This window comes from Pleurodeles waltl, chromosome 6, assembly GCF_031143425.1.
Source record: "Pleurodeles waltl isolate 20211129_DDA chromosome 6, aPleWal1.hap1.20221129, whole genome shotgun sequence".
Taxonomy (NCBI): Eukaryota; Metazoa; Chordata; class Amphibia; order Caudata; family Salamandridae; genus Pleurodeles; species Pleurodeles waltl.
The window spans coordinates 1,670,213,284-1,670,225,974 of NC_090445.1; the positions used below are offsets into that span (position 1 = coordinate 1,670,213,284).

The window sequence follows — 12,691 nt, forward strand, 5'->3', positions numbered from 1 at the left end:
CCATACTCCGAGTTACACAACACCAGGCCCTGTCAGCTGAAGCCAGCAAAGGAATAGGGTTTTTGCATGCAGGAAGCGGGAGACTAGTCTTGAAATCAGTAGTCTTGGAGGGTTGGCATATATGCTAAATAAAATAAAGCCATTTTTGGGTGAAAAAATCTGGAGTCTCCCATCTAAATCGGGTCTGTTGGCATGCATGGGCATACATACCAAAAGACCAGATTTAGGCGGGAGACTCCCAATTATTTGAGAAAAACTATTGTGTTATTTTCTCTGTCTCTTGTCCTAAATTGCTTGTGCTCCAATAATAATAAATGGAGGAAATACATTCTCCCAATTATTTTGTTTTAAATTTCCCATTTTCATATTCTAAAATGCTGGCTTGTACGTATGTGTCACAAGTGTGCATGCTGTAAACGTGAAAATGTCACACATAAGCAAACTAGAAATTATGCAGCCTTGAAAGTTGTACTCAGAAATCTTCAGCTGCCTCAGAGCTGTTGATCAGTGGATGACCTGGAGCCATCTCAAACTAAATACCTCCAAAACAGAAATACTCATATGTGGTGACTGGAAAAGTTATGACCCTCTGTGCATCTGGCCTGATGATCTCGAACCACCTCCTCAATTATCCAAGGAAGTTAAAAACGTTGAAATCACCATGGACTCCAAGTTAACTATGAATGCCCAAGTGGACAAATTAGCACGAACAAGCTTCATCACCTTGAAGACTCTACGGCGCATCTTCCCCACCTCGGATTTCCACACAAAGTTCAAGCTACTATCTCACTTGTACTATCCAAACTGGATTATGCCAATGGCCTCTACCATGGATCATCTCTATCTATTATGAAAAAACTACAACGTATTCAGAACTCCGCAGCCAGGTTACTATTACATGTACAGCCGCAAGCCCACTGTGCTTGGCATGTTTGTGGGTCATTGCACGGCTCCTGGGTGGGTTGTTATACTAGATATCTATGAATCCCTGCTCTCATCTTATATCACACTTATCTACTCATCATCATCATATGTCATGTCTCTATCAATCTATCCTCCATTCCCACTCTGACTCATCCCAAATCCATTCTACTACTTTCAACTCCTAAATAACTCTGCCTAAGCTCTTCCCTCTGCTTCCACATCTAACTCACCAAACCTCACTTTACTACCATGACCTCCCAAACAACCCTACTAAATTCACCCTCATTTATCTCACCCTGCTACTATGATCTCTCTAACCCCTTCCACAGACTCTTCCCTCCTCCATCCCCCTTTACTCATCCCAAGCCTAAATCCTATTACCATATACTCCCAATTAACACTTCTGGATTCTTTGCTCCTCCACCTCTCCATTACACCAGTCAATCTAACTAACAAACTCTCATATCCGCGGCTCAAATTAACTCATAATAATACTAAAACTGTACTCATATTTCCTGATCCCAATCCATCACTAATTTTTGTTGGGTTCCGAAGTAGCGTGCTACTCGCTGAAAAGCACTTTGGTGCCTCATCAGGGGTAGCAAGCGCTATATAAATACTATTACAATACAATACTATTTTAACTTTGCATTATTGATATTGCAGTCGTTTCTCTGATCTACTATCCCAAAATGTTTTTACATGTTTTATACCTGGTTGCTAAAAAATAAAGACTGATAAAGAAGAAAATGCCTCTGGTCCTGACAAAGAATTTTTATTTTCGAATACCCTTTTAGAACTATATGCCCCTTGCATCCTTTGAAGATGGCAGCCTGGTTTCGCAGACAAGGCTTTGTCCTTTTTATGTGTCCTTCTTCTGTTTCGTTTGGCAGTTGGAACACAGCTTGTCTTCTTTTCATTTGTCCTCGGTAGAGTCGAAAGCGGGAGCCTTCGCGGGGAGTCTTTCTTCCACTCACATTGTGATTGGCCTCGCAGGCATGAATGGAGTAGTCTGTTCTTCTTTTCCATCACGGCCACAAACACGGACAGCATTCCCAAACAGCAGCCGGAAGCCCGATGGTGTGTCGTCATGGCAACGGGGAGAAACGATGCCGCCCGTGGCGCCCAGACTGCTTCTGGGCTGGGGAAAGTTGAGGCCCGGTGACGAAGGGACTCTCGTTACAGGGATCCGGTGACGCCGAGATCCGAGCCCCGCCGCAAGGTAGCAACCGAACCGTGAGTATAGCGCGGAGAAGCAGAGTGTCCTGCTGGGGCCACCGTACTTGGAGCGTAGCACACCTACTCGCGAACTTGGCTGTCATATGGGGCGGCAGGTGTGCTGTGAGTTCTCTGCCGCGCTCCAGAGTGATAACGGGCCAGGGCTCTTGCAAATCACTCTTTTTCAATTAAACTTACTGTACAACTGTTTTTAAACAGTCTGTATTTTAAAAGTCACTGGCCGTGTTTGGAAGTGGTTCAGCATTCCCCGAAGTATTTATGTTTGTCCTTTAATCTACTTGATTATTTTGTCGTTTTAAGAAAAACACAAAAAATGGCTTTTAAAACGAATACACACAATAGCTATTCACATTTTAAAATGGTAACTGCATAGTGTACGATGCAAAATACATTTTTTTCAATTGCTTGAATATTTAGGGAGTATTGTATCTCAATTGAGTGGTACTTGTGTTATCAGCCTCGGAAGGAGTCTGCTGGGACGCAGTTTAATCGTGTAAAAAGCAAATGTCCGAACTAGTGCTAAAGATTGATGAGCTACCTCATGTATTTGAGATAATCCCACAAATTCAAAGTAGCGTAGCACATTTTTAAACAACGGTAGATTTGCAGATTGCCCTTTTTTAACAAAGGCACAATGTGCATATTATTTTTTTAGAGCAAAATTAAAAAAAATGTTTTGAACAGCTGTGCATTTTCTAACCAAAATGCACATATTTAAGACGTATCACATTTTTGTTTGCAATTCTAATATTGTATATTATTAATCCATTATGAGCTACATTTGCCTAAATTCTTGCCATGTGGAATGGCAGTATATTTTTTTACATTCATATGTGATTAAAACAACTGGACCATTCCCCTGACCTTCTGAGCACTCATTAGGGGTGCCGAAAAAATCAGCTTGGATCCAAAAAATTTTTCACAAATAAAATAAGATGACCTGAGAATCTAATATTCAAGTGCAAGCGGCTTTACAATGTGTGTTACATCATTTTGCTGCACTTTGTCAGAAGGGTTAAGAAAGAACAGACAGCCGCTAGTATATGCTGATAGTAAAATTCTGACATTACGTGCTTGAAGAGCAAGTACTTGTACACAGCAGAGTAAATATGCAAGTCGAGAATATTGCCAAGTTTCTGTCTGTGCATAGCGCAAGTGCTTAAAGGGAAGGTGATTACCTATTTTTCCCAGCTCACCTGATGATGATGATGATAATAAGAAAGCAAATGTCTGTGCCTGCAGCCTGTGGAACGCACAGTTGCAGTGGTGAATTGAGCGTTGTACAACGCATTCATGCCTTTCGACGGTGGGAATTAAAGGGTATGTTAGGTTAAAAAAAACAAGTCAAAACTTGTATACTGTGTTTTATGGTTGACGGCGGAGGCAAACATAGTTATCTCACCAGTGCCACTCTTACTATAACTGCATGTATTGGTAATAAGGTTTAATTTAACTATCATGTTTACCCCCCCCCCCCCCCTTCGGCATGTGCTACTACCTGACCAGTATGGACCCACCCACCGTGTCGATAGAAGCAACTTCCTAAACACCCTCTCTGAATTATCCTATTAGTGTTTCTTCCTCCTGATCTCGCTTTTGGACACCCAGAACTAAATCCGTTCACCCCACTCGTAATTCTGTCTCTGCCCTCGTTTGAAACCTGTTAATCGATTAGGCCTTTACTCTGCATAGGCATATAAAGGCCAACAGTATTATATGGAATCTAAATGTTATGTCATTCATTTTATTTTCCAAACCATTGTTCGGCGTTCGCTTCCTAAATTAGTAAACATATAATGTGCCAATTTCTGGGTGTGGACTGCATGCAAAGGGTTAATATTATTGTATTTTGGGTGACAACCCTGGGGCGTGAAGAAGACTTTTAACAGTAGGTTATTTCTCTGTAGGCATTTTAACACGACGAGGACTTCTTCAATACAGAAAGCTTTGCTAGCTTCTCTTATCTGTAAGAAGAATTGGATACAATTAACATGACAGAACTGTCACTCATTGTTTGAGTTATACTAACAAATGTCAGAAGAGGTTGTTGCAAGTGCTAACTATACAGTTAGAGAGTGTCAGTTTTATGCAGTTTCACAATATCGCTTCCTCAGGAAGTAGGCAGTCTTGTGAAATATGATCTACATTTAAAGACGAAAAACCACACACCGTGACAGTTTTTGCAACATTACTTCCTCCTTTGGCAAGCCCAAGGAATCTTAAGAAAAGGCCCCTGTTCATTTAAGATATTGCAATTCTCTGCAAGTCCTGTCTCGCAGTGCTTAAGTCCCTTAACTGATAACTGTATTTCTGTACTTAATTTATTGAAGAGTTTTAAAATGGTTCAAAATGGCCTTAGCAGTCTGCATTAATATAGGAAAGTGGGAAACATGAGACACCAGTTGCTTATTAAGTGATTAGACGAGGCTTGAGGAAGGACCTTTAATTAATCAGAATGCCGCAGTGAGGAGCTGCACAAGTACAAAAACAGTCAACTAGCTAGTGTAAAGACTGCAAATGTACATTTGTTCGATGTTGAAAAATAGTTTGCTTTTTAGGGCTTATTAAAAAAAATTAATGACGTCTTTGGTCTGCATCGCCAGAAAATAACTGTTGATGTTTACTTTTTTCTTAAATTTTATGAGTCTTTAAAGATAGGGTTGTCTTTACGTTGAACAATGTCTGAGACCAGTCTTATTTTCTAATTAGGTGAGGTGTCGACAGCAAACCAAATTGTTAGGTTGAAAAGTGATTTTCAAAGCCGGATTGTAATTCACATGATAGCCATTCAAGCTAGATCAGTATAGGACATGACCTGTCAGCCTGTGGCATGATTAATTTCAACTCATTTTTAATTTTTCTCTTTTAATGAAAATTATTATTGTTTCGGTCCTTCTTAGGGATCATTAATTTACCCCCTTTCTTCTCTCAGATCCTACCATTGACGTGATGGTTCATACAGGCTTTCTCTAGGTCTGCTTTAGTTCAGTCATTTTGTTTACTTTTTGGCTTATCGTATCTCCATGTTCGAGCTGCATTTCTTTGGCTACTCAAACATACTCCAATGTTATTTTCCTTGCCCACCCTGCCAGTCTGAATTGACCTCAGTCTGCAGATAATCTTGGTTTGAAGGCAAGGAGTTTTAGCAAGAAATGCTAAATTACTGATGCACTCATTTATTAAGGAACCTGGGAATACTAATTGACACAGGCATCCTTTTATCAATAGTTTGATGCTGTTACCAATTACTGTATTATCTTATTTACATTTGAAAGTGTGAATAGGAAACAGAACATTTTCTTGTTATGCAGCAAATACATATTTCTTGACAGAAATTTGTCTCACGTATATAAATAAGTTTATTTTTTCGTATAGGTCTTCTTCACACAGTCCAGTAGCTGTTTTTTTTTTCTCTTCTGCATATTGCCAAGATACCTTTAAACTGGAGTTCATTACTGTCAGAAAAGTGTTTAGCCTAAGAAGTGGAATCTTTCTTAATTTTGTTGAAGGTTACTGGGTTGTCCATCAAACAATTTGTTGTCACTAAATTAAAACTGCTGGTTTTATTGTGAGTTTATGACCTGTCCAAGTTGAGGATACCCTGGTGTACGTTTTCTATGGGCTGCTGGGCCTCTTAGATGGCCCTTTTGAGCCTGCTAACTGCCACAATTAGATCTGAAATCTAATCAGTAAATTCATGAGGGGTTAGCTGTTAGGAGCAGATTGCATTGACAGATGTTTCAGGTACTCAGCAGCTGGAGAGTCTTGCCACTGTTGGAGGTAATGAGATTCAAGTTACATGATGGAATTAATAGGTTACTGGTGGAGGGGTTTAAGTGCCACTGACCAAGGAAAGGTGATAGGTGTCTAGAGGGTCCTTTTGGCTGATAAGGCAAGGATGTAGATCATTTCAGTCTTTGGAGAGTTTGAGCATTAAAGAGCAGACAGCCATTCAGTCTGATGCAGGGCTGGACTTGGAAAAAATGCTTAAATCAGCCCTGCTCCCTTCGTCTCCTTGTGCTTCCTCTACCTTTCCATTCATCCATTCTCACTCTCTCCCCTCTCTTCTCACTCTTTATAAAAAAATATTATTCACCAGTTTAATGTTGACTTATATTACAAGTTGTAAAATTTAAATGGAATTTTAACTCACTACCGTGTTTTTACTAAATGTTAGTTTACACAAGATTATTGGAAAATATTTTATATCTGTGTCTTTAGAAGCAGAAATGGCAATTAGAATGGAAAAAAGATCAGTTTATAAGAGGTTGAGGAGACCCGACAAATATGAGATTACATACATTTAGTCAGAACTACACTTTGAGGAAAGACCAACACAAAAAGTTGGGCAATGTGTGTAACTCCATATATATGTGAAAAGACAAAGGAGCCCTAAAACTCATTCGAAACAGGAAGAGCAGTCTGAACGAAATAAAAAAAAAAACTCCCCTACTACTGCAACAGAGAATACTATCTCATGCAAAACAACAAAAAGAGGTGTACCTTTATTAGCTTACATTTCATACACGCCACAGACAGGAATGTGACAGGTTAAATAGTTACAGCCTTGCTTGAAATGTGTAGTATAGTGTCCGCTATGTAATATTGCTGGACTGAGGTGCGCCCTTAACATTTAAGCATATTTACAGTTGACAAATGCACTTCACCAATGAAAACCATCATGGGATTAAGACATATTTTATACAAATCTTCAAGAATAAGCTTTTAGGTCTATGAAGCAGTCATCTTCCTATCTGAGCAGCTCCCTCTTCACTTCCAGTACAAGCAACCCTTAGAGATTGGGAATTCCTGTTAAGCTCAGATGACGGCTGCTAGCTTCACGTTCAGCAAAAAATAATATTTCAACACGGACAGTAAAAGAATTAAGTTGTAAAATCTGAACATATACATTTGTACCCATGAGAGTGTTTTATTCTTGATGAAAAGATTAATTTGCTTAAAAGTAAAGTCTCTGCCTTAGAATATCGTTTAAAAATGGGAACGTATTGAATGTATTCCGAGCTGGTTCAATTTTATATGGGACAATGACCTTCCGAAACTCAGAATAGCGACTTAACAAAAAATGGAAAGTGGTCCTGTAACTTGAATAATCTACTCAACCTAATTGTGTTATCCAGGGCAAATGTTTTATTTCACTGTGCCACTTTTTTCTTAACTATCACATTTGAGAGTACCTTCAAATATGTGAGTTCATCGTGTCTACTGTACACAAAAACTCTTTTGTTTGTTTTAAAAGGCTAAACCTTTGCTCCATGTATAATGCAAATCTAGCCCACATAGGTCACATTACCTCTATCTTGCCCCTTACTTCACTGTCATCAGGACGGAGGCAGGAATGTTCCTCAACTGATTTTCAGAAATTGTCACTTTAAATACATATGTTACCAAAGCATGATGTAGTAGCACACTGTCATATACAGTCAGCACTTTCCCATTGAAATGGCTGCACAGTTTCCCTCTAACATGCAGGTTTACTGACAAAACTAAATAGGATCCAAATGATAATATTTAGAAATTTGGTTTCTGAAACTGTTTATCATATGCACATAACCAAGTAAAGTGTTCAGATTTATGTTGATCCTGTTAACATCTTTGTTTCTATCATACTTCTGAATTACAAAAATGTGCTTTCCTAATTGCTGATATATTTGTACTGTTCATTTGTAAGCTATTGGAATGTTGTGTGTTAGGAAAAACACATCCTATAGCTTTTCGTTTCACAATGGTCATTAGCAGCAGTTCACTTTACAAAATCCCCTAACTGCAGTCTAAGAAAAGTAAACACCAATCTCTAGGATAAAATAAGCATCAGTTTGCAAGAAGAGAGAAACTGACATTTGACCTCTGTCTTCGAATGCGCAGTAAATGTGACAAGATAAAAAACAAGATTTAAAGGAACCATTAATGCTCATTCACTTTCTGAATTAACCAAACACTTGTTCTTTGCCTACTTGGGCTCTCTCACCAAAATGGGCCAGTAAGCCCTAAAAATGCTCACCCTAATAAAATTTGATTCGCAGTTTCGAGTGGGCAAGTAGATTTTTTGAGGCCTGCTTATTCTCTGGACCTTGACTGGGAACATGAGCTGGACTTTGCAGATTTGGTGTGATTCTCTTTCCATGAATTATGCAGGCGGAAACATGGACTAACACCTGGTTCAAAACCTGGAGTTCAGTTTTTTTCTTCAACCTCCCTTTTCTTGGACAGTCTGAGATCTGAACCAGTTGAGACTGCTCAGTTTTTGGTTTGGATTGGCTTCGGGAGCGTGAACCAAGATTAGACTTTCTATTGCTCTTTGATCAAGATCTCTTGGATTTGGATCTTGAGCGAGAGAGCCACTGGCTCCTGGTTCATGACTGTGCTTTAACTGTTCTGTGTGTTCTACTGTTACTGCTCCTAAACTACTACTGTGTGATCATCGTCTGCTTCTGGATTGATACCTTGATCAGACCTTTTATCTCTTCCCCCCCACCTCCCTTTTTCCCGTTCCTGAAGCCTCCCCATACCTGCTGCAATTCCTCAGGGAATGTATCAATAGTAGCCCAGGGTTTTCAAAACTGGCCTTCAAAGGCTCCAGCCCACTGCCTGGTGGGATATAACAGTTATCCGGCCCTAGTTTGATGATGGTGATACACAATATTGTTTTGCAGAATAAGAGACTATTATGTGCTAGATGAAGAGGACTGTTCTGCATTACCGTTGTTATTGTTATTCTTATTATTTTTCTTTTTGTTATGGAGCAAAAGCTGCTGATATGAAGCACTTTCGGTAGACATCCGAGAGGGTGGAGTTGCATGTCTAATGTTTTTATTACTTAGTTTGTGGAGGAACCCAATGTGGTATGAGAAGAGTTGCATGATTGGAGTATAGTGATCATCCCTTAAGGGGAAAAGAGTAAAAAAAAAAAAAAAAAAAAAGGATGGAGTAAGTGGTGAGGGATATTTGGGTTTAGGAGTGTGGCTAAAGTTGAGTAAGTGTTGCCGTTGTGTCCTGTGTTGGATGATTTGCATAATTAATAGGATGCAAAGTCATTGGTTGTGACCCTGGGCAATGTAGAGGAGGTGCGTGAAAGAGCAAGGTGAGAGCTGATTGTGTTTTATAGCTTTGGACAAGTTAAAACAGAGGCCGATGCACTGATGAACTTATACATTGTAAGGTGTTCTTGAATGCAAAATTTTAGTTTGTTTAGGGCTACGAGCAGGTAGCAGAGATAGCTTTAAATGTGGCTAATGGGAGTACTGACACAAGCATGGCATAGATGTGCTTTCTAAAAGTGGGGTCAGTTCAATATCAATTAGATCATATCAAAATAATTTTTATTTGGAAGCTGGAATTTTGATATTCGTTTTGGGGTTGGGTGTTATGTGGAGGACCATGTGAATTATGGAGTTATCAGAGGGGGAGAGAACATTAGTTGTGGATGGAGATCTGTCGGTGAGGTGGAAACTGGAATGGGGCCTTGCCAAAAGAATGAGTGGACAGTATATGTGTGTGTGTGCGTGTGTAAGGTAGGTAAGAGAATGTCTCAGTAGAAGCTGATTCAACATTTGTTTGTAGGTGTTTTCTTTAGATTGGGGTCAAAGGCGCACACAGGGCAAAAAAGGTGCAGAGGAATTGAGAAACCATCCTAAATCTTCAAAGGCTGTATCTCTGGTGCTCAATTAGTATTTCAGGTGCGGATGTTACTGTGATGCCAGTGTGTTTGATGGAGGGTGGCTGTTGGTCATGGAGCTGACATGAGCTTTGTTCAAGAGGAAGCAAGGGCTATCTCTCTTCAGAAGAGTTCACTTTATATAGGGGCAGGGTCAACTGTGCCACCCCTGTGATGATGAGCCTCTTATGATTAAGTGTAAAAATTTAAGACTGTTTTGATGAGTTTCTAGTTGAACCTCTGCCTCAGTATACAATTTCTCATTTTATTACAGTCATCCATTTGACCAAACAAACATTACACAAATTGTCAGATGTAGGTCGAAAGTTCCTGGTCAGTAGCCAGGAGCTATCTTGCTCTTTTTGTCACTCTGACTGACCCAGCATGTTTTCCTGTGTGGTGGAATTGTCACAATTCCCCTGACAAGCGTTCAACATGTATTTGGATAATAATGACCAGCAGAGTGCTACCCTCTGTTGGGTGATCAGGATACTGTCAAAATAGTACTCCTTTTATCATGAGTGACTACCAACCCCATGACACAGCCTTGAACTGAATATTGAGATGACAGATTATCTTTAGTCGTAGGATGCTGGCCTTTTTACTTATACCTATTTGAGGATACTGACGACTGGCACTTCGTTTAAATCTGTGTAGTCTATCATGACTAGACCCTCTCCTCCATTTCCTGTAGGTGTGAGCAGTGCTTGTGTACAGGAGAGGTGGTATTCTCCCACTTTCTGCTTCCTCCTGCATGCATACAGCCTGAGTTGGTAGGGTGCTTCATGAAGTTTAGTGGTAGTTGGAGCTCCTGTCTCCCAACAGTTCCTATTCTTCTGACCTTACTGTCCCACCTCTCCGGGGGGGGACTGGGGTTGGGGAATTCAGGCCAAGTGAGTGTGCATGGTATTGAGTTCACATCACTTTGAATGGAGCAGGAAGGTTTCTTTCTCTTCACCTTCCCTGGAAAAAGCCAGTTCCAGCCTGCCAGCCTACACCCTGAGGGGAGAACCACCTAAACAAAGAACTGCTTTCAAGGGCATGTCCACTCCTGTAGACCTAAACAATAGCATTGGACTGTTGACACATCCCTACTTCCTGGGCTTGTTTGTCTGGCAGGTTGTGGCTTGTTTCCCTGTACACGTGTGGGCTTGTCTCTCCTGAGTCACATATGACTTGCCTCCCCCACTGTCGCATGCAAACTTGTCTTCCACACCACATGTATATGTGCTATTAATATAGCATGAACCCAGCCAAAAGGCAGCAGTGTGCTGTACATTGTCAAAGGCATGCATATAGTCAACCAATGATAGGAAAGGTAAGTGGGTTGTGGGTGGTAAAGTGTGTTACTTCATTGATATTCAGTGAACGTTTCGGTTTCAAACTGTTATGGTTCCTGCCTTTGAGTTAGGTTTGTACTATTTCTTGCTTGCTGTTCTTGGCAAATGGCAGGAGTTCTGTCTTGGTGGGGTTGAGGTTCAGGTAGGTGCTGAACATCCATCTGTGAGGTCCTCTCCCACCATCACTGCCACTTCTGTGCTTGTGTATTATTCACCTCCCCCCCCCCCCCCCCCCCCCCCCCCCAATCACCATCACATCTGGGCTTCTGCCCACACACTCACTGTCCGTGGATTGCCTTCCTGGGCTTCTTTCTGCCTGGTCGCTGTCACATCTGGGTTTTTGTCTCCCCCTCCCCTGTCACTGCTACAGCTGGGTTTGTCTTATCCACCCTGCCTCATTGCCTGCACTTCTGGATTTACAATACCTCTCCAGCCAGCTTGCTATGCAGTACTGCAATTTGTTTTCCGTGTGGCTGCTGGGCTTGTTTTGCCTCCCACACATTGAGGCGTTGGGCTTTGTTCTGAAGGCAAGGCTCCAATTAATGCTCTTTCTAATTCACCAATACAGCACTTAGCGTGTTAACCCTCTACCTTCCACCCTAGCAAGGCTTGTCTTCTATTCTTGTCCCTCCCCACTAGTCAGATGGGGGTTTTCCACCTCTTCCCCAGCAAGACTGCGACTGTCCTCTTTCCGTGGCAAGGAAGGGTTTACTGCTTCTAAAATTAAATAATATTAACAGATTAATAAAATCTATATAAATAAAGAAGCAAAATGTAAAATTTTAAAATGTTCTGTAAATGTGAAGGAATTTGATATTTGAGGCTAAAAATTAAGTTGGCATCCTCAGATTGATTTGGGGAGCAGTGCTCGTGCGTTAAACAGAATATAGTATGGGCAAGTGAATTTAGAAAAGCTCCAACATTCCGATTAAAATTTAGATTTTTTTTTATATTTGTGAATTAAACAAAATACTTAATCATATGTCTTTCTTTGATGAATGCTTGTTTATGTATTTTTGTGTTTCAAATATTCAAAATTGCCTAGGCCTGGGTCCCTGGATTACAATAGTGACTCAGCAGGGGGTTCCTGGATTCCAATAAAGATTAAGTGGGGAGGGTGTTGGGGACGGGGGAGGATGTCACTATTTTCCAGTACGTGTGATGGGTTTTCAGAAGACAAAATGTGACATTTACTTAGCAGTTTGGAAAGGGGGGTGGGACAGACTGTTCTTTTATTGAGTAATATATATGATGACAAGCATACATGGGAATCTACGATTTGGTAGATTACTGTGCATACACCTGACGAATACTCTGAATACTCCTGATGAATTGTCTAAATCCATATATAGATGCACATCTATAAAAACCGTGCATATATTATGAAATGGTAGAAACGTTTTCTGAAAAATTTGTGACTCGTGCTGTATGTGCTGATCATCTTAAAGTTGAGTTCTGACTTGGGTACAATCTTTTGAAACTTCATCAGAAGTATGGAAATTATGAAAATATAAGG

At 40.4% G+C, this 12,691-nt stretch overlaps 1 protein-coding gene across 2 annotated transcripts in view; it reads left to right on the forward strand.

Annotated features, from left to right (window-relative positions):
- Positions 1-1,983: 1,983 nt before the first annotated feature.
- Positions 1,984-12,691, forward strand: part of CNTRL (centriolin) — a 579,099-nt gene continuing 568,391 nt past the window's right edge. The window contains exon 1 of one of the 2 annotated variants that reach the window (XM_069241657.1): positions 1,984-2,160. The gene's annotated coding sequence lies outside the window, so the exon portion shown is untranslated. Of the gene's footprint in view, positions 2,161-3,414; positions 3,484-12,691 lie in introns of those variants that run through there. The other variant, XM_069241658.1, reaches the window with a different exon arrangement.